The 21,903-nt window shown below is 43.3% G+C and overlaps 1 non-coding gene across 1 annotated transcript; it reads left to right on the top strand.

Moving 5' to 3' along the window:
- The first annotated feature begins 207 nt into the window (after positions 1-207).
- On the top strand, positions 208-280 carry TRNAT-UGU (transfer RNA threonine (anticodon UGU)). The gene has a single exon. It is a non-coding gene; the product is annotated as a tRNA-Thr (tRNA).
- The last annotated feature ends 21,623 nt before the right edge of the window (positions 281-21,903 follow it).

The raw sequence follows: 21,903 nt of genomic DNA, 5'->3' as shown, positions 1-21,903 counted from the left end.
CCGGCGGCCCGCGGGCTCCTCCCGGCGGCGGCCCCGCCGCTCTGCGGGTGGAGCCGCTGCCGCCGGCGCCGGTGGAGGGGGGCGGCGGGCGGGCGGGCGGGGCGGGGGCGGGGCGGCGGCGCGCGGGGCCGCGGGGCGCCCAGCAGGGGGCGACGGGGAGGGGCTGTGCCGGGCCATGAGGGACGGCCGGGGACGCTTCCGAGCGGCGGCTCCATAGCTCAGTGGTTAGAGCACTGGTCTTGTAAACCAGGGGTCGCGAGTTCGATCCTCGCTGGGGCCTCGGTGTGTTTTTAGGCGTCCGTCCCGCCGACCGCGTCCGCGAGCAACGAGTGTCATTTTGGGGTATTTTGGTGGTGGCGGAGCAGCGCTGCGCGTGCGGGCCCCTGGGCGTGATGCGAGGGGGACAGTTTGGAAACAAACACTTTCGGTAAAATGCGAGTGTTAGCAATAATATTGGTCACGGGATTAACCCATGGCTGCGCGTGGCGCTGGCAGGGCAGCGGGGAGCAAAAAGCTGTTTGGGAAGCAGCGTGGGGGTGGCTGAGTACGTATTTGTGCAGCTCGCATCACAATTTCCCTGATGGGAGCTTTGGCAAAATGCTGTTAAGGGGTTTAGAAGGAACAAATTGCCCCTGAGTGGAGAATAAGCTGGACGGGATTATCTGACTCTTCACAGCTTGTCAGGCAAGCTGAGCTGTTCGTTTTATTTCTGTGCTGGAGGCTGGACAGAGGAGGTGTAATAATTCTTTGCCTATTTTTTTTTTCTTTTAGGTTATGGAAAGAGCTAGAAGCCTCCACACATATCCTCTTGAGCACCACACTTTAAAAATATGCATTCATTTTCTCAGAACTCTTGTGAGCAACGCACTGCAAACACCACAGCAATCGTTACGGACATCAAGCAGGGAAATTAATGCATAGGCCTTGGCGAGGGGAAAGGACAACACCTGCAGCACGCATGCTGCACGGGGCTCAAACCGTGGCAGAGCTGTTGAACAGGCAGGCAGCTGCTGGAGGCTGCAGCTTGTTGTGTCAAGAAAGACGTGTGGGCTGTGGCGTGGCACTGCAGCCCGTGTTACACCCTCCCGGCTGCTATCGCAGCTTCTCTCCAGCCTCCTTTCTCTGCTGAGAGTAGATCAAAGCTGTGGTGATGTACGGGGCTGTACGAGTTGTTGCTGTGGTGAGAGGAGCAGGGGGCTGACAGGCTGTTTCCCTCTTAAGGCAGGAGTCATGCTACACCATGAGGCCCAAAAAGCATTTTAATTTGCTGTGGTTTGGGGTTCTTGCACATATGAATTTGCTTGGAATGACTTCTTGTTTGCAGCATTGCCTCCCCGTTTGAGAAAACAGTGCTTTGTCCTAACCTCAGTGTTACCAGTTGACTAACCAGTTCCTTGGCTCAGCAGTCCTCCCAGTCCTTGCGGAGGTGGTGATAAAAGCCATCCCTTGAGAGGATGTGTCCTCTCCGGGGGGACTGGGTACAGCATGGCTGTAGTTTCTCTGTTGATGGGGAGCTGCGTTTCGCCATGACCAACCAGGGCATTATCAGATCCCGGGGATGCCACAGATGGTCTTAAGAAGCAGTCACGTGCATGCTGATAAAGGCTGCGTAGTTTAGTCTCTTGCAAGATCATCCAGAGCGAACGTGCAGGAGCTGCCCCTGCAGCTGGGCCCGGCGCAGCCCAGCGTAATCGGTGTCTGTGTTCAGGGAATGGGTCGGCGACGCTTTAGCTGTGGAAGGGAAGATAATGCACGTGATGCTTGGCTGCTGTGTCCCCCACCTCCACGAAATACCACAGGAATAGTGTTCAGCTATTCCCGTTGGCCATAGCTATATATATGAGCTGCCACGGAGGCTTTTCTAGAACGCTGACAGGGTGCTACGTGTGCCGTTATAGCAGTTCGGCAGCGCGAGTGGGAGCTAAGCCACCCCATGTTAGCGTTTACACTGCACTTCCATTTTAGGGCTCTCCTGAACGAGCCCTCGGCCCGTCGCTTGCCCAAGCGGCGGAGCGCGGCCGATGCTGCCGGAGGCCTCCAGAGGGAGAGCCGGCGCCTCGGCTCCGCTGCTCGCCGGCCGGGGCAGCGCTGCGCGGGGGACGCTGGTTCACCCCGCCCGCCGGAGCGCCGGAAAAGTGGGCCCGGAGGGGGCGGCGTGGGTTGTAACAAGCAGAAGGGAGAGGAAGCCGGGGCGAGTGAAGGGGCAGGGCCACGCTCCTCCTCTCCCTTCCGAAAATGTGTGCCCGAGGTGCCCTCGCTGCGGGGCTGCGGCTGCGGGGCTGTGACGGGCCTGCCCGTCCCCAGCAGGCGCTGCGAGGCGGTCGCGTCTGCCGTGGGGGCTCGGGGCGAAGCCTGCCTCGGCTGCCTCTGCTTCGGCAGCCTCGGCCCTCCCTGCAGAGCGGGAGTGCCCCACGGGCAGAGGGAGAGGCGCTTCCTAGCCTGCTGCCGTAAATTCTGAGTTTTCTGCTGATGTGACTGAATTTTCATTTTTCAGAGATATTTCTTTACAATTAAACAGGGCCTATTTTAAAATAGCGGACTTCTTAAAAGAGGAGTCTTTTACAATTGTACAGCTGCCATACTCTGCATCGCAGACTGGGTGAGTCGCTGTTACAGCTGACCCCGCGGAAGCCTGCAGACTCCTGCAGCCGGGGCCGGGATGGGACCAGCAGGGCACGCCGGCCTCTCGGCAAACATGGCTGCACTGTGCCCAGGGCTCGGGGTGTTACTCTTGGTGGCACCGCTCCACGCCTTTCCGCGGGACATGTCTGTTAGCATTGCCCAGTGGCGAGAGCAGTCGGTACCACCTCCCCTGCCTCCAGTGCGTTCATGCACAGGCGTGAGTGGAAAGCAGGAGATGTGCCAGGCCTCCTCCTGAGCTGATCTTCCCTGCCTTCTCCATCCCCCATGGGACTTCTTTATACCATTCCCTGATCCCAGCCAGGGAGTGACCCCAAAATTTCCTCCGTCCTCTATAAGTGATGTCATCCGCACTCCATTTCTTGCTATAAAGGAAGCTTCATTAGTAGCGGTTGTTACTGAAGATGAGAAATGTGTCAAAGCTTTGCTCAAAAAAGCTGAGGTGACCTTCACTAGGTCCAGTGGCGCAGTCATTGGTGATACCATTTGAAAATGTCTTCACAGTTTGTTTCTCCAAACTGTGGTGCAGGGCCTGGACAGTACTAATTGTGTTTTCGTTTTGGACCGCTAGCAGAGCTGCTGAGAATTGCCACAGTGTCTGGAAAGACAGATACCTTGCCATCGCTGCAAGGCAGTCTGAGCTCATCTTGGAGATACTTCTCCTTGTTATGTTTTTTTCAGGAAATTTATACCCATCTTGCTCAGTTCAACAGCAGGAGGCCTTACACAAGAATAGGCTGTTTTCTTCACGAGTCTGCTATTTTTCTTTCCAGATATGTAACAAAAATTGACATATCTAAGCACACCTTACTGCAGTGTGATATCATTTTTGACACTTGGAATAGGGAATCAAAGTCGATGACTGGGAAACTGGTTTAGCCATCAGAGGAAAAATGAAATATAAACTCTTTCAGTATTCCACATGCTTTAATATTGTACAGATGCTGCCAAAACATCATAAATTTCTAAAAACCCCAACAACCTCTCTCCCACCAAACTCCAAGCACTTTCAAAATCTAAGATTAATAATGTTTCCATTTGTTTAGTCAGACAAGAACTAAAGAAATTCTGACTTCTGTTTCTGGGCTTTCTGCGAGTACTTTAAGTTCGATGACTTTGGATTTGTGCTAGTGAGGTAAAGCCAAAAAGTGAAAGTTGAGACTATTTTTTTCCTCACCTGATGCAAATACAGCCATCAATAAAGTCTTCAAGGAACAGTGAAAATGTTTACTTGTAATAACCTAAGATGTTAACAGTAACACCAAAAAGAAAAATGTGTTTGTCTTCTAAAGATACTATTTTTAGTCAGGCATTGCTCTTTTAATTCTGTTCTTCTGGTTGCTAAAACAACACAAAATTCCTTGTGCATGACAATCTATCATGCTCCTAGTCTGGCTTTTCCAGGATGTTCCACACCTTGATGCCTGACCGCTTATTTTTACAAGTTTAATGGTCCTGTTACTTTGTGTAGAGTTCCTTTCGTAGGGTGTTATTAACAAATTTGCAAGAGTCATTTGAAGGTGGGTAGAAAGAAGCCTGAACACCACTATCACCAGCTATGATATTGATCCAGTCCGGTATATCCTGACCTCCAGACTGAGCTGTCTCCTTGCCCCTTTTCCTCCTCCTTTGTCAAGAAATCTTTTAAAAGAAAGTAATTAAAATACTGCTGTTCAAGTCCAGATGCAGGCCAAATGCATCCCTAGATGAAGTGGGAGCTCAATGCATTAGGACGTTGAATGATGATGGAAGGCAATCTTCACAGGGGAGTAACAGCAGATAAATCTGTGCTTACTGGTATTCTTGGCAAAAGACCGTATTTCTGAGCCAGTTAGCTATGGGTGGAGAGACAACTAATGAACCCATTTGGCTTCCAGTATGGATGTTATTTACTGTGATGTTAGCATATGAATAAGGATGCTTAAAAAGAACAGAGGCCTCTTTGGTAATGAGAAAGTGCAGATGAGTTAAATCTTTCAGTGTTTGCCAGGAGAGTGACTGTTGTGTTTTAAAGAAAAATAATGTTTTCTGTATTTTCAGGGAATCTTTCCCATCACTTGAAGAACAGAAGAAAAGCAAACAGAAATGTTTTATTGCAACTCCCCAAGATATTTAACTAACTGTGCAATCTGTGACACTAACCTTGCTTATATTTTAATATCGATGTCTGTCGATAGGTTTTGATGGTGCACTTCAGTAGAGAGATGTTGCCTAAGATAAAACATGGCCTTTTTTCCGTGCAGTTTATAATCTAATGATGGGAACACCAGGTCCTGGCAGTACAGAATCTAGGCACAATACAATAGGTTTGAATATAATGAAATGCATAGCGCAGTAGAGGGGAGGGTCCTTTAAAAATCTTCTGTGTGTGTAATTTATTATGACTTGAGAATGGATAAAAACGAGCAAGAGAGCTTGAATTTAGAAAGGATGAAGCACTGTTCATTTAGAATCTATGCATCTTATGTATAGACAAAAAAATCCCTGCTGACATCACTAAACTCAATGGACTCTTCAGATTATTACAATATTTCTGGCTTTCAGGTGACCAAAAATTAGTATGCAAGTAGAACTAGTCTTAGGGATAAGGTGAAGCTTAAATAAAATTTAGCAATGCGACCCTGAAGTATTAGGAGAAATAAAAAGATAATTCATCTTTCTTGCCTGCTTCTCTAGGACCGGTTCTCTACATTTATCCAGTGCCAGCTTACCTTAATATGAATATAAATTAATCCGGAGACTGTAAATAGACAACTTTTACTATAAAATAAGGCTGGTATCAACTGTGTCAACCTCTGTTCAAAGCAGAGAGGCTGCTCTGCTGACAACAGAGCAGGCAGAACACTACCTAATGCTGCATGTATCTGACTACCCGTCTGCATATATCTGATTACCTCTCAGACAGACCCTGTGCATGGGCTTCTCACAAGTGAAGCACATTCATTCCTTCTGAAGATAAACAGAGAAGTTGTTCCTTTTGGTCACCAAGTTACAGACTATTTTTGGACACGAATGCTGTTGCTTGCAATCCCCTTGCTGTATCTGTGAGACTTGCTAATGACGGTGGTGCCTGTACATGTAAGCAGTCTCAAATCACGATACGTTCCCTCCTGAAAAGAGGCTACAAATGTGTCTGCTCATTCCCTTCAGAGGACGGATGCTGTTGATTGCATCACCACAGCAAGAACTTTAATCCATACCAAAAGCTATTTGTAATAGAAATTAATAAAGAGCAAACCCACAAGCATGGGTATTTCTCACTGCATGTAGCAGCCATATAGAGACAGCTGTCTCTACCAACATGCTAATATTTTTTTAGATTGATAAAACACAGCATTGAAAAGCCATACGGTTGAACTATGCAATAAAGAGACTATAATTTAAACACAACAACATCCTCTGTAGAGGCTTTCTCAAGACAAGGATGTAGAGTTTCTATGCTTAATTTACATTGAAAGCACTGTGTGTTTTTTAAAACAAAGTAAATAGCATGAGAAAGCTTACATTTCAGACACTGAAGTGTAATCCGTGAGAGACCTTCCTTATAGATTAGAAATTCCTCAGCTATTTATAACTTTTTAAGCATTGAGTAATGTGAGTATCACATTTTGTTTGGGCTTGTCATTTTAGAATTATCGATGTAAGAACTTGGGATGTGCATGTTTAATTTGCAGCAAGGTACTTGCAGTTGCTCCTTGTAACTTGTTTTATTCTAGAAGCTAGATGAAAAAAATCCCTAGGAACTGACTACGTTGAGTATCGACCGTACTTGCAGAAGCGGGCTTCCATGAAGACTACTGGTAGTTGGAAGAGTAAAACCAGATGATCTTCAATATGAAAGTTTTTTTTAAATCTTGGATTTGCAAAGAAACAATGGTATTTGCATCCAGGTATCACTCTGGGTGTTATTTGTATTATAGATTGTCCACTGCTTTTTGATCATTACTCAGTTAAACTGTAAACGTTTTTAGTGAATCAGAAAGAGCGTTGATTTCTGGTGCGGAGAGCCCTGCCTTTGGTAACACACCCTTCCAGTCAGCAGGCTACTGGGAAGAGGTATGAGAAAGCTCTCCCTGCTTCTTTCATGTTTTGAACAGAAGGGTGGTTTTCCTGTGACTTTTATATTTTTCCTTATATTTAATGAGTTTCCTGGGCTCTGCAGATCTATTGTCCCATGAGGCTGATGGAAATGCTGGTATACGTGGGTCCTCTTTCACTGAGTAATAGCAGCCGTTATTCAGTATAAAACTTTAAAAATGGCAATCACGGTGCATGTGCAGCAGATCTCCAGGGCAATCAGATGTGTGTGTGCCAGCAGAGCGTTCGCTTCACCTTGCAAAGAAGGGCCATTTGAGTCTACTAGATTTTTTTTAACTAGCCAGGCTGGATTTATTGGGAAAAAAAACTTGTTCAGAAGTTATAATTAACTGCTTAATAACTGCAGGCTCCTTACCAGCAGAACAGCGGGAACAAAACTGGAAAGTGCTGTCATAACTGTTCTAAAATCACCTGGGTGCCCCTTGAGAACATTTCTGCTGGGTGCTGGCCTGAGCAGTGTGTTTCTGCCGCCTGCTCTGTGTACTCAGAGGGGAAACATGTCTGCTTTTTTAAAAAAGTCAGACCATATTTCAAAGGCTCTGTGGCAACTTTTGTGTTGCCATCAATGTGATTCTCAGAAGTGGTGAAATACCTGAGTGAGCTGCAAATTGTCCATGTTAGGTACCAATATCTGGGAAAGTGCAGCAATACGGAGTTCAGGAGCTTGACATCCAAGTCAGTGTCCAGCACCATGGGCTGGCTTTTTCAGCCCAAACTGAACCTCTCATGCTTTGCTCCAACTGTACCTTATGGCTGGTTTCTGGAAGCTTGAGCTCACCGAGTCCAACACGCAGCCTGTGAGCCCGAGCTGGTCCTTCTGGGCTCACGCTTCCCACTTGGTGAAGCGGTTTGCTTGTTCCAGTTTTGAGCCAGGGAGAAACCCAAAATGGGGGCCTTGTGGATGATAACGGAGTTAGTGTTTGACGGAGAGCTAGAGTCCTGAGCGAGCACAGCAACAGAGATGTAACTGGAGACAGCGTGCTAGCTGTGACGTGCTGCAACACCACTGCTGCTTGTTTAGCTTAAAAATGTCAGTCAGCCAATTAGTTCAGTGAAGCTTTTCAAAACGTTGCCTGTGAGGTTATTATAATTGAAGTGCTAACACAAGTAGCCCACATTCCAAGTTCTGAGCAGCAGAGGAGAAATCTCAGCACAGGGCCGAGTCTGTGAAGATAGAAACTGTGCAGATAAACCCTTGACATTAGAATCAGGGATTTTTAATGCGTAGTTTTCACTGTGATTTTCATCTCTCTGCCCCATTCTGCATAGCTTGCTTAGCACGACAGCATGTCTGCTCAATTCCCCTCCAGCCAGCTGATAAAAAAGCGGACTGCTGAAGTATTACAGGTGTCCCTCATAAACGGGGGCTGTTACAGTATACAGCCCCGTATAGCCCAGACAGGCTGTGTTCCAGCTGTACTTCAGGAATGAGGGGAACTTGCTGTGCAGAGGAATTAGTGACTGCATTCAAGCACAGCAACATCAATCATGAAGAATCAATTCTTGCTCCTCCCCTCAGAGCTGCAAAGTGCCAGGGGCCAGCTGCCCTCAAACAGGGTTGATAAACACATCTGAGGAAATGTCAGCCTGGTTCAGGCAAAACTACTACTCCTAAACCACCACTGACAGGAGCCCGTATCTCATCCAGCCCTCCGTGATGCTGCTATAACAGCTCAAGCCTCTGATCCAGCATGTCTTTTATCCATTCCTCCATCCTCCCCTGGGCTTTCCACACATCCTTGCTCTCTTGGCTTCATGCTGCTTCGACCCTTCATTTGCATTTATCTCTTACTGTTCTAATCTGCTTTTTAAAAGCCGGTCTTTAATTTATCTCTTTGTTGCTTTATCCCACCACAAAAGCCCTTAGATATGCTTTTTCAACACACTCTCACAGACAAGTTCAATCTTTTTTAAAAAAAATGCCCCCCCTAAAAATAGATAGATTTTCCTGTGATGAGTTTTTCAGTTTCATTTTTTTGCAAGACATTTATATCCCACTACTCCAGCACTTCCAGTGTAATTTAATATTCAGCTTGGTTTTTCTGCTTCCTCAGGGGTTCAATTTCCTTTTGGCTAAGAAAGAGAATCTAGGTGAAGATGTAATGCAGCTGGACAATTAGCCACTAAAAATAGTTCGCTAAAGGTCTGGGCAGTACAGAGACCTCTATAAACATCAGATTTGCAGGCAGTGTGGATTCAGGCTGAGTAGTTTGCTTAATCCTCAATGCTCTGCTAAATGATTTACCAAGGCTGCTTTTTAATAAACATTCCTGAACCAACTACATTCTCCTGCTGTCAACAATCCCCCAACTTGTAAATACAGTTGCCCACCATGGCCTACAGAGTTTAAATTAGAAATAAAATCCTAAAATAAGATTATGGTGGCATCTATATTGTTTTGTCTCATAAAATTTATGCCGTATTTGCTTCAGTCAAAAAGACATCAGCACCAGTTGTTTAATGGCAATTGAATTAAAGTCATGTAACTGAGTAGGTAAAATTAAAGTCCAGTGGGACTGAGTTACTAGCATTTGAGACCTACTTTGTTCAGCTGTGCCTCTTGGTTCAGTGTATTTCATTCAAATGAAAGAGCAATGTCAATTCACTTACTTATACTTTGTGCTCTGTGGTAGCATCCTCAGTCAGCATTTTACTCATACCTACCTCAAAACTTCCACTGACTTCATCCTGAGGAAATGTTGGCTAGATGCTAAGTGAGGACTTCAGCATTTGGTTCTCAGTGATAACAAGTCCATCAGTCCATATGTAAAAAGCATATGGATAGAAGGAACTGTATTGGCACTGAATGTCAGTGAAGTGCAAGACTAAGAGCAGGAATTACATTGTAAGTTCTGCACAAGCTTGATTTTTAAGGGTAAGTTAAAAGTAACTGCTTTTTAGACTGTAACATCAGAGCGGGAAGTTACTAAGTTCTGTTCTAGACAGAGTGCTCATCTTTGGTTATCACATGCCCTGAATTTCTGAGATGTGGTTTTGTCAAAGCTGCAGACAACTTCTAAAATTGTTTGGATTCCTAAAGATCTCAAATAAAAATCATTTAGTCAGTTAAGCTGTTGTTTTCTGGGTAAATCAAGGTTATCGTATGATTCTTAATTCATTAACTTCCCATGCACAATCATTCCTGCTTCACTTAATATTGCCTCTCAACTTTCTCTAATTTTTAGGTGTGTCCAAAAAAACCCCCAAAATTTGAACATTTACTTGCCTCCCTTTTCTGATCCTACAATGTGAAATTGTGTTTTCTAATGCTAGCCAGTAGTTTTTGTCCTGAAAGAAGCATGAGAAGGTTTCTGATATATTGGAGTTAGCACCAAAGAGTTTTGTGATAGCAAAGAGTGATGGTGAGAAAACAGGGGAAAGGAAACTTTGCAGACACTGAGAGATGTTTGCCCAAACCAGGTTTTGCTTTTTCCTGAGGCTTCCAAAGCCCAATAACAATGCAGCATGGCAGCTAATGCAAAGGATGATCAGACCTATTATCTTGATAAGGCTTACCTATTGAAAAATTAGTGAAGGATATAATTACACTGATTGTTAGCTGCATTCCAAATTATTATCTGTGACAATAAAATTATTAACAGTTAAGCTTTAAAAAGCCAGTCAGCTAATTAGTTTGGGAGAACTATTCAAAACACTGTCCTTGAGGTTATTATAATTAAATTCCTAAGACACATAGCCCATATTTCAAACTTAAATTCTAGTGTAGCTTGCTCCACACAAATTGGCAAATGCCAGGACCTTGCAATATTGTGAAGAGTAAACCAGAGGCCCTCTTGTCCTAAAGTTGATGAAAGTATTCATTGAAATTTTAGTCAGTCACAAGAGGCAGCTAAGGCTGGGAGGACAAAGAGAAATAAGTGCTACAGAGGAATGACTGATGAGTCTGTTGAATCCAGAGATCAGGCACACATTCACAATAGCAAATTCCTGAGCTGCAAGTCATCCCTAATGAGGTCTCAGCAGTGGTGTCAGCAATAGTGAACTTTCTAGTGCCTCAGGGGCTGCAGCTCTCTATTACCTTGACATTCAGTCAGTACATAGTATGGTGGAAAAAAAAGCCACTTGTCCCCTTTATCAACTTAACCTGTAGTACAAACACTCACAAACTCTTTTTACATTAGCATTTCTGTCATTGCTACCAATGAATGAGGGAGGAGACACCCGAGAAGATTTCTTTAGAATGCTGGAAGTGGACAAAACCAGAGGTTTATTTTTCCCTTTCTCCTTGACCTCTTGACTGTTTTCTAATATCTTTCTGCTGAGCTACTGCCTCTTCTGCTGCAGGTCCTTTCTAGCTAAGAATGGCTTTGGCTGGATGATGACTTGACATGGCAATTTTAGACTCCTGTCATTACACTTCTTCCCCTCCAAGCCCCACAGAACAAATCATATTTTATGTAAAGTTGTTTGGCCTATGTAGGTGGTACTACTTTGCTGGGGACACAGAAGCAAATTTTGTAAAACACCTTGCTGTTGACTCAAAGGTAATGAATATGGGCTGTAGTTTGGACTTGTGATGAAGATTCCTACCTTCCCTGCTCTCCATCAAGCTGAGAGCAGGAATCTAAGAAGCCAAAGATGTCGTAACACTTGCTGTTTAAGATGGGGCAGTCACCTGCCATTACACCTTTGTCTTAACTGGTTGTTAATTACAGGCATTCTGCCTTTGTACCCTTTGCCTTTGGATGAAATCTTACCCCTTTTTTTGAGTGTCCCCTGTAGACAAGCCCTTAGGTGACTCTTGCTAATAACCTAATTTCTGTGACACCACAAAGGCCACAAGCAGAACCTATAGATCAGTTTCTACTTGAACTTAAATCAGATAAGGTGAGTTATAATTTAAAAGCCTCCTGAGGGAGAGATTAGTCTTGCACGGTCTAGTAGCTGTCCCTGACCTTGCTTATTGAAAGAAAATGACCCATAGGAAAGCTGATAGAAAAAGAAGCATTTTAGTCACAGAATATTTATTATTAAAGATGTATTTTTACTTCACGGTAAGAATAGAACCTATTACTTGATCTCCTGTTTTTAAAGACAAGAAAAGGAACAGTCTTAACTGCTTTTATTAGTAAAGGACTATTACTATATATTAATAAGGAAGCATAGAAAAGTTTGGGAAAGATGTATAAAAATATAGTGGACTACATCCAGATGTAATACAGGGCTTAGGCACATGTGATCCAATCCAATGTGATCCAATTAACTATGGCAGCCTGTCAGCTAAAGTTACTATAGGGGACTGCATGTGCCTCAATTGCTCAGTTAATTGCTCAGTTCATGTAGCTTAGTTGTGAAGATCAGTAACTTAGCAATATAATAATAAGTAATTTATTGATACTCTTTGTAAACAAATGTACATGTCTTTGTAAACAAATGTACATGTGCAAAATAATACGTTATGTATTCAAAAAAGCCCTTCATTCTTCCCAAATTATCTATTTTATGGGAATTTCATTGATATCAAAATTTAGGACTTGTAGTTAATGACCTGAAAGTATCAATTCAGTCACTGTGAATTAGTATAAATATATTATTGTACAATCTGTGAATCGGTGAATATTTTGATAAAGTTGTAGATACTTTAAATTATAAACAGTAGAGACCAGCTGGATGAATTTACATGGGCATGTGCCTTTCCCATGTGGGACTAAGTGTTACCAGACATTCGTCACGGGGCTGGTACAACCAGACTGAATTTGTTTGCTGTACCTCAACGGTATGAGACTGATATTTGTCTCCTTCCTTTCTACTGACATGCTGAACAATGTGCTTTTTGAGGTGCCCTCTGAGAGAGGCATTTTTTCCACCTGTCAAAGTCATAGGATCTTCAGACCAAAGGGTACCAGGGAAGAGAAACTCAAGCATAGCCAGATGCCACAGTGACGTAGCGCAATATTAACCACTATTTCCTAGGAATAATTTGGTTTATAGTTGGAGATAAAACTGCTAATTGCACTGACTGTCGCTGACAATCACTGGAACTCAGTCGTGGCTACTTCCCTCTGCCCTGACGGCACCAGTCACCCTGCACAGGCAGAGAGCTGGCTTAGTGGTGGCTCTCCTGCAAGGATGTTTTAGAGCTTCCAGACTAACCATCTGCCTCGAGCTCCATCAGTTTGTCCTGTGATAACCGCAGGTATGGTCTGGCACACTTCCTCTGCACAGGGCTGCTCTCGCTGCTGGCTAGAAATGACCCCTTCCCCTTACAGGTGTGCTGAGAACAGAAGCTCCACACTGTGAAGGATTTCAGTATTTCAAAAGCTGGCGCAATTTCAAACTGGAATGAGAATACTATTGACTATTCTTTGAGCAGGCCTTTTCCACAGCTGACAGGCTTATTTTATGGTGATATAATAGAGGCCACCTTCCCTGAGTTTGCTTGTGAAGGTTGTCTGAGACTGCAACAACTTCACTAAACTGAACATCCATTTCCTCTACTACCTTCCTCCACCCAAAAAGGCGAGTTATTCCAAAAAGCCAAGTTATTCACTTGGAAGGAAGTTAGCTTGGTTTAACACACTTTATTTTGATAAATACAAACTGGCTGTTTCTTATCGTGTTTATGTCTCTAGATGCTTATACACAGAGTGTTTCACATTTTGTTGTGGTATCTTTCCAGGTATTAAACTTAAGCTGACTAGCCTACAATTTTCCAGCTTCTCCTTTTCCCTTTCTGTGGAAGAGCACTATAGTTGTTCTCGTCAGTCCTCTGTGTGTCCTCAAAGTGGTTCAGATTGTTTCAATTATTTCTTAATCTGCTAAGATGAATTTCAGCACGCTCCATTATCATGCACATGTGTCTTAGCTAAATATTTGCTACCTGTCTCTCCTAATTCTAGCCGGTGTTCCAGACCACTGAAATGTGCTAAGAATCTGGTCACAGCTACTCTTTTTATGAAGGCTCAGGCACTGCACACTTTGTCCTTTTACATTCCTTAATACATTTTTCACCATTCCTGCTTAAGACCAGTGAAATGCTCTCCATCTTATATCCTGAATGTATTTATAAAAGCTTTTCTCACTGCCTCTTATGTCCTTTGCTGGTTGCAGCTCATTTTATGCCTCAGATTTTCTGATGTTATCTGCAAATCACTTCAATTTATGTTCAGTGAATGTCTGTGTTTCCATTTTTAAACAATTAATTTTTGATTTTTAGGTCATTAGCCAGCTTTTGATGTTCTTGATATTAAGCATTTACAATACTTCTTATCTCTCCTCTGCAGAGGGATAACCTGCTATTGTTTCAATACAGAACACTGCTGTATTCTATTCCAAAAATGTCAAAAGGTTTTTTCAACACTGGCTGAACTTTTTTCCAGTTTTATTCTATAAAAAAGAAATCGTAGCAAAACAATCCCATTTCAGAAGAATGTGGATTTTGACAGACTGCATATAAGACTAAAATAAGATTTCATCAAACTTTTTGCAGCCAACTGCTATTTTAGTAATAGTGTTTCAAAAATGGACAACATCCATGGGAACAGGAGAAAAGAAAGAGGAAATAAAACCAGTCTGAATATATTTAACGTGACAAGAACATCAGGTAATGCTCCATTACAGCAGTGGTGTTGAAGACTTACTGGCAATAGAGATCTGGCAAAGAAAGCCCTTCTTGCCTTCTGCAGGATAAAAGTGCATGTGGAAGATCTATATCAAGGAACAAGCATGCTGCCCTAAGGCCATTTCCATGGGGAATGTGGATCATTAGGACTGTGGTACCAGATGGCAGAAATGTAAAACCTTTTCTATACGCCCTAGTTATCCCTGATAATCTGCCAGGCCTGGTTTATAGGTGAATGTGTACCCTTTTCCTGGACCACTTGGGGTTTTTTTCTAGCTAAGTGGTGAATTTTCTGGGATGAAGAGAGTCTAACTAAGAACAAATCAGCCAGTGAGAACTGTCAAAACAATGGAAAATGCTTTCTTGGAAACAGTAGAGCTTAGGCACAATAGATGTTTATCTGATTTTTACATATGAATTATCTTTGGAAATCTGTCCTACTATTCTTTATTTCTTAACTTGAATAGACTGTAACTATAACTTGTTATAATCTGTGTTAGATCCCTATTCTGGAGGTTCACTCCACTGCTGAACTCAACCACAGTGATGAAGCAGTCACAGGATCTGACCCACAATGAACTCTGTGTCTTAATTTGGCATGGCAGAGCATTTGCTCATTTGCTTTCCTCTGGGTATGTGGAGCTCCACAGTCCAGCTCTCCTCAGCCCCAAGAGCTCTGCTGGCTCCCTGGCTAGGTTAAGGACATCCTCCCGCAGACCACCTCCATCCCCACATTCATAGATACTCTGATTAATGATTGCATCTTTCAAAGACTAGAAAAGTTTCATTAAGTTTTTCACATCTTTGTAAAAGCTCTTTTAAATTCAAACCATTTTCCTAGTAGATATAGCGCATGAGACGTACAGCTCTAGACAGCCCATGGTCAAAACTGGCAAAATCACCTCTAAGTTTTGGTGTCTTATTTGAGAGAACTTCTAATTGTAATAAGAGTCTCCCACAAATTAGAGCCTTCCTACTCCTTTGGCCAACTCCAGAAGTTTGTTTCAAACTGATTTCCCTGGGGTTTTTCTTTTCTTCCCTCTGCCACTTCCAGTTCTCCATGATGGTTACAGCAGATAAGCATCCTTAGCAAATCAGTAGTGTTTGGCAGGCTGTCTTCATTCTCCTGCTAGGGCAGAGTTATGCTGTTGTCAATAGTCCATCAGTCTTCTCAGATTTCACAGCAGACACGGAGGCACAGCGTTCAGCTCTTCTAAATGAATTATGTGATCCAGCTCAATCCAGTCTTCTTGGAAGAGCAGACCCTATGGCTCATTCTGGTGGCTGGGGAGAGGTGAATGCCACCGACTCACTCTGCTGACGCTATCTCAATCCTGGAGGCGACAGACGAAAATGGAGTATATACGTACGCTTGTGCTGTGCAGCTTGGCAGGACAGGATGGTGTCAAGGGTCCGGGGCAGGGCGCACTGGAAAGCTATGGCAATGGAGAGCAGACCACCCTGAGCAGGCTCAGTTGGGTTAGTTCTCCTTACAGGCTGTACACAGTCCCTGAGCCAAAGGCTGAGCTCTTCTGATGTAATCGGAAGTATAGAGTAACAAACATAAGTAAGGTTATAGCCATATGGAGAGTTGATAAAGTCAGACTGAGTATATTGGTTTATACAGATAGCCCAGACTGTCAGGAGAATGCTGTATGACTGACACAAAGCAAAGGATATTTTTTTCAAGGAGAATCAGTTGTTTGATAAAAAATAAATACTCCAAACTGCACAATACACCTCACAAGGAATATAAAGTTGCTAGCATTAGTTAGAATGAACTTTTCTTAACAACTGAAAATATTTGTATGACTGAGATGTGAGCAGTAAGTGTTAATGATGTCCAACTCTGCTGATTCTCAGATGAGTTTATGTGTTGTGGTTTGTCTCTCTGAAAATACAGAAGTAGTAGAGAAGAGGTGTTCTCAGCCAGCCCGATGTGGTGATCAGTACATAGCAAATTGCATCAATGTGGTGATCGGTACGTAGCTTCTTGCAGTTAAAACAAGGCATTCCAGGGCTCCTGTTATGATAGATATGGTCATTTCTGAGGGTATTTGTTTTTTATTCAGACACTCAGCTTTGCCTCATGCTTTGCAAATGCACTTGAGGCAGACTGACATTCGACACAGCTCATGGTCTGGTGTGTCTTAGCTCTGAATTGCAAACCAGCTGTGTCTTAGCTCACTGCTCAAAGCAGCTGACAATATCAGACTGCCTTATAGTTTAGGCCAGATGGGACTCAGCTGAGTTTCTTAGAACAGCTGGCATCTCAACTGAAATAATTCTTGCAGCTAATCAGAAAAAGCTTGAAAGACCAAATTAAAAAATAAATACAGGAAGAAATCTGAAGCCTTTTGCATTTCTCTGACTGGAGTGTATTTGCTTTTCTGAGCTACCTCAGATTGTTTGGCCTTTTTTTATTATATTGCGCCCCAACCCTATACGTGTTAAAATATTTAGCTAGTGCAGAAGATGTAAAAGTTATTACACTGTAAGGGCTTAAGACAAATACCAAGGCTGCATGCTGAAAGATTCTGTCTGATTTCCAGGGTTATGCATTGTGGAAGCAAAGCTAAGTTAGGGATTAACATGAAAGAAGTGTGGGCATAAAGAGTAAGGTATTGAAGGAAAGGAAAAGGATGTTTACCTGAAATTTTAAAATAGTACATTAATGGAAACAGTCATTGTGCCTGAGTTTTGTTTTACCTCAATATCTAGAGCTTATGCTGAAGCTAGTCAGTCATCTGGTTCTGTAAGTAATGCTCAGTCTTGATTTAAGTAATGTAAGGTCTCACTGCTCTTCATAAATTTCTGCTTTTGTAGATTGTTGACTTTGCTTGTAGTTATGCTTGCTTATTTTCTAGGAGAGTTTAGGTATGGCTTCTAATACTGTTTAGTGAAATGTTGTCAAATTATTTGGGTGCCTCTGTCAAAAACTGCCTTGTGCTGACACTGAAATGCTCTTCCCAGGCTCCAAACAGTCTCCACTCTCCAGTGGCTGGGCACTTTCAGCTAATTGTGAGGGTACTCTGATATCCCTGCGCTGTGACTGGAGGTTAGCAAAATGAAGGCAAGGGTTTCGGACATGGTTAGATTAAATACAATGGGCAGAATATGCCACGTAATAATATGTCTAATAAAAACATTGGAGTATGGGTTTCCACTGGCTATTGAAAATCAGCTGCAGAAAACATGAACAATGTGCATTCTGTCTCTTCCTGACTGGAGCCCACCAGTTCTCCACAGATCTATATTGTTCATCATGGACAGAGCTCCTCAAAATAAAGTCCCCCAAGCTGTGCAAGTGGTATGTAATGAAACCATAGCAGTTCTATTAAGCATACAGATATTTAATTTTGTGAGTGAAATGTACTACTTCCTTGCTCACAAATGTCAAAGTCTCCTTGCACTTAAAAAAGTACATATAATGAGTTTTAAATCTGATGCCATTGCTGCCACTGAATGAGAGTGGCACAGAGAAGGGAACACGAAATAGCAACTGACCTCCAAAATATCCTTCATGATTTGTGTAGCTACCCTGTATCCCCTCAGTTATCACTAAATTTCCCAGGAAAAGAAAAAAAAAAAAGGCTTCAAATGGATTTTGTTACTTGAAAAGAACCAAACCTCTTAGGATTATCTGACTCGGTTGTTTTTCCCTCACTTTAGAACTTCTAGAGCTGATTTTTTATTTTGTAGCTGTTATTAGCTGATTAGCCTTGATCACGTTGGAAAGCAGTGTGAGATTTTTCACCACAAAGCATGTCTTCAAGTTTTTGGTTCTTTTTTATGTATAATACCAGCTGATAAGAACTGCAGTTGAAAGGAAGGAAAATGATGAGTGTAGAATAAAAATTTGTTCTTTATGGCACTTCTCTTGCAGCACAAGCTGAAATAATTTTGACGGGGCATTTAAAGAGACATGAAATAGGAATGTGGAAAATATTTTGTCAAGTTCTTTTTGACACAAATGCAGAAACAAGGAAGAAAATTTGTTTATAGGTTAGAAATTCAGGGTTTTTTCTACTATGCTTTTCCTGGTTTTTAATCAAAAATATCAAGGAAATAATGCTGAGCTACTGAAAGGGGAGGACTTGCTTGTCCTGTTTTAAAACACTTTGGTTTTTTGTGTTGCCTGTTGTTGCAACATATCCTCTCAAACACATAGACAGGTAGTTGGGGGAAAAAGATCTAATCACTGTTTTCACTGTTAAAGGCCCAACATTCCTCCCCAGGAAGGAAATGCTGAAAAATCTCCCGCAGTAGGAACAGATTGTACCTGACATCTTGATACGTTCGAGGTGGTAATAATATCCAATACCTGATTTTTATTTGTTGTGGGAAAATGTCACTCCCCGGTATTCTGTCTTTCGTGCTTTACTTACATATTTTAAAAAGGAATCAAATAATTTTTTTCTCTTTGGAAATCAGTATAAAAAGCCCGCACTATCCGTATCAAAATTACCACTGTTTACCTGGCTTTTCCTACCCTCTTTCAACATGCATTAAGTGGACTGAAGTATGCTTGCAGGGCCTGGATTCTTGTTAGATATCTCTAGGTAAACAAGGTCAGGTATGTTTAGCATTTGATTAAGATGTACTTAAAGAAAATGTAGGATACTGCTACAACTTTACTAATGTTGTAGTTTTTTCTCTAACCAGTGTAGTACCAATTCTCCAGAATACCGATAGCAGCTAGGTGATGCGCACAAAGACTCCACCTCTCCTTCCCTATGAACAGAGCCATTAGCTTGATGTGTGGGCCCATTTCTAATTTGTGTAATTCTGTCCTGCTTATCTCCACTTCCCGCTATTTCAGTGGATCACAGTGTTGTTTTCCCTACCATGTAATGCCTTGTGGAGTGGCACTGTGAGCTATTAAATGGGCTGGTGCCTTCCGTCTCTGTGGGACCAACATACTGGTTAGATGAAGTTACTTCTGAATTTCTGAAGTGCACTGGAATCATTTGGGAGTGTAAAGCTCTCAAGCATTATCAATATTTTTGCATCTTATTGGAGTCTGACATCTTTGATGCAATTATGTTTATTTACAAAAGATACCTACAAAACAGTGTTTCCCTGAATTAGTCTTTGCTCTCAGTTCCAAGTTATTCAAATAGCACTTTGTCCCAAAACTTTATTTCTAGACTTTCTAGGCTTTTCCCAGGGTGACAGCTCATCAGTTTGTTCCTCTGCTGCATTCTCAAACACCACTGTTGTTCCTCCTCTTGAATTCCCCTGCTTCTCCAGCCTCTGCTGAAGCAGTATGCAGAAGCTGTTCTCCTGCATAACTCCAATTACTGACCAGATTTCTTTAGGCAATAATGTGTCTGTTTTTTTGGTTTTAAGATAATAATTTTTCCTTAGATTTCTCCCAAATGATGGATGACTCTTATATTTCTCATTTTTCATGAGGCTGGTTATAGTCTGTGCTGTATCCCAGGGCAGCAGGAGGAGGAGAAATGTGCTGTAAAATGCAAGATATTAATTTTTTCTCTACTGGTTTCTTAGATATGGCTAAACTGATGCAAGCAAGCAATATTCTTCCCTTCCATCCACTCCCCTCCCCTTTCTTCTCCGCTCCCTTACTAACACTAGGCTTCTTCCTCGGCAGCGTGTAAGCTGAGTTCACTTCTCAGCAGCTGGGAGCAGCTTCAGGCACTCAGACAGTGAAAGCACTGCACAGCCTTCCAAATAGCCTGCACGTATACTGCCCAGTCAAGCTGTGGTAGAGCTGGTGTTTTCAATATTGTCAGCAAATGCTGGGCAGTACTTCTTGACTGAGAGAGGCAGAGTTAAATTGTTCCCCAGCTCTACAAGCTGCTGCAAACCCAACTTCTGACCTGCCACTGCTCTGAGTGTGGAAGTCTTACCAATGGGAATGAAGGTTGAAGTATATGAGCCTAAGAAACAGTACTAAGCCTTGTAAGGGAGCTTGTGTGTCTCTAAAGTAAATAAAAGTAGCCTAAAACATTTTCTGAAGACCTATCTGTAGCCTAATGTCTCATCTGTATTAATATTCGTCAGGAGCTGAAGCCATTTTAGTGTGGACTTTGTGCAGCGTGTTAGGGAAGCTTAGCCTGTGCAAGCAGCTAGCCTGTAGTGAACTACTGGCCATCAAAAAGATTTAAGTTGCTTTAAATAGACTTGTAGCAATCTGAAATACTTTAATCGCCTGGCTTGCAGCAAAGCATTTGCAGTGTCTGGATTTATTTATATTCTCCTCACATCCTCTGGAGCAAGAGATAATGGCTGATAACATTTTCTTCTACCCCACTAACTTTCCATAATTATTGTACAAAGGTTTCTGCACATGTCCCTGCATTTAAAGCATGGTGACAGGGCTGCCTGTGCAGAACAGAGGATCTATTTCCTAGAGTAATAGGAAGTGAAGAGTCAGGATTAGATACATATTTTATGAATAAGCAATATGTGGAAAACAATTATTGTTGTGAAGGAGTAGGTGGTTCATTAAATTTTAAAGTCAAGGAATTTGAAATTATCCACTAGCTACAGCATGGTAGGTTTGTTTTGGCCTTGGACAAGGGTAATGGCGAGGTGGAAATCTCCTTGCTGTGAGGAAGGAAGCAATGTATATGATAAACATTACATAATAACTACATATTTAGTACCCACTCCTTAAATCTTGTTTTGGATATTTCAGTGGCCTTTTTGACATCCCAACTCAGTTGCTTTCATCATTGCCATGATTTGAACTTGAACTGTGTGTTTGCCTGATACAGGATTGGTTGGATGAAGCTCTGAACGACCCAGATTCAGGGTCCTGATGTCTGAGTCCTCAGGTAAACGCACACCGCCCCGCATTTCCTGCTCCCCAGCACCGACCACTGGATATAGCAACAGGCAGACAGGGATAAGGAGCTCTTTGTCAGGGCTCTAATAGGCCTTACAAGCCCCAGCCTGCCCCATTTGGGGTCTCACAGCCCATGTCAGCCCCCCAGGGCCATCAGCCCCTGCCCCAGTGACACCGCAGCAGGGCCGGTCTCCAGCTCCCCACAGCCCTGCCCAGCCGTGGGCCCCGCTGAGCCGGGCCTACCCACAGGCCCACGGCCCAGCCCAGCCGTGGCCTGTCCTTGTCCCCAGGGAGGTGCCTGGTGCCCGGGACTGGGGCTGCCCCCGGTGCCCTGCTCCTGGCTGGGGGGTGGGACGGGCCTGGCTGCCAGGCCCTGCCCTGCCACCCTGGGTCACCCCACGCCACAGGGAGCTGCCAGCCATTGCTGCACCCTGCTGCTTCCTTTCAGTCCCACTTTCAACTCACACCAGATTGGGTTTTCTTAAGAAAATGTGAAATGCAACCTGGCATTTCTTTCTACCAGAAAGGTCAACATAAAGCTCACTTGGGAATGCTCTTTCATGCCTTATATGCAGACAGATCTCCCTGTAGGACGGAAAAACAGTTTGTCCTGCAGGGCTGGGCCCAGTCTTAACTCGCATATCCACACAAAATGTATCAATGGCTCATTTCAAAATTCACTCTCAGTTCACCCCCACGCTGACACCCCAGCCCAGCTGGTTCCTCCACATACTTTTCACTTCAGTGGTCTTTAATTTATGCTGAG

The sequence above is a fragment of the Mycteria americana genome, chromosome 5 (assembly GCF_035582795.1).
Source record: "Mycteria americana isolate JAX WOST 10 ecotype Jacksonville Zoo and Gardens chromosome 5, USCA_MyAme_1.0, whole genome shotgun sequence".
Classification (NCBI taxonomy): Eukaryota; Metazoa; Chordata; class Aves; order Ciconiiformes; family Ciconiidae; genus Mycteria; species Mycteria americana.
The sequence above is the reverse complement of the archived record's forward strand: the minus strand, read 5'-3'. Positions and strand labels throughout refer to the sequence as shown.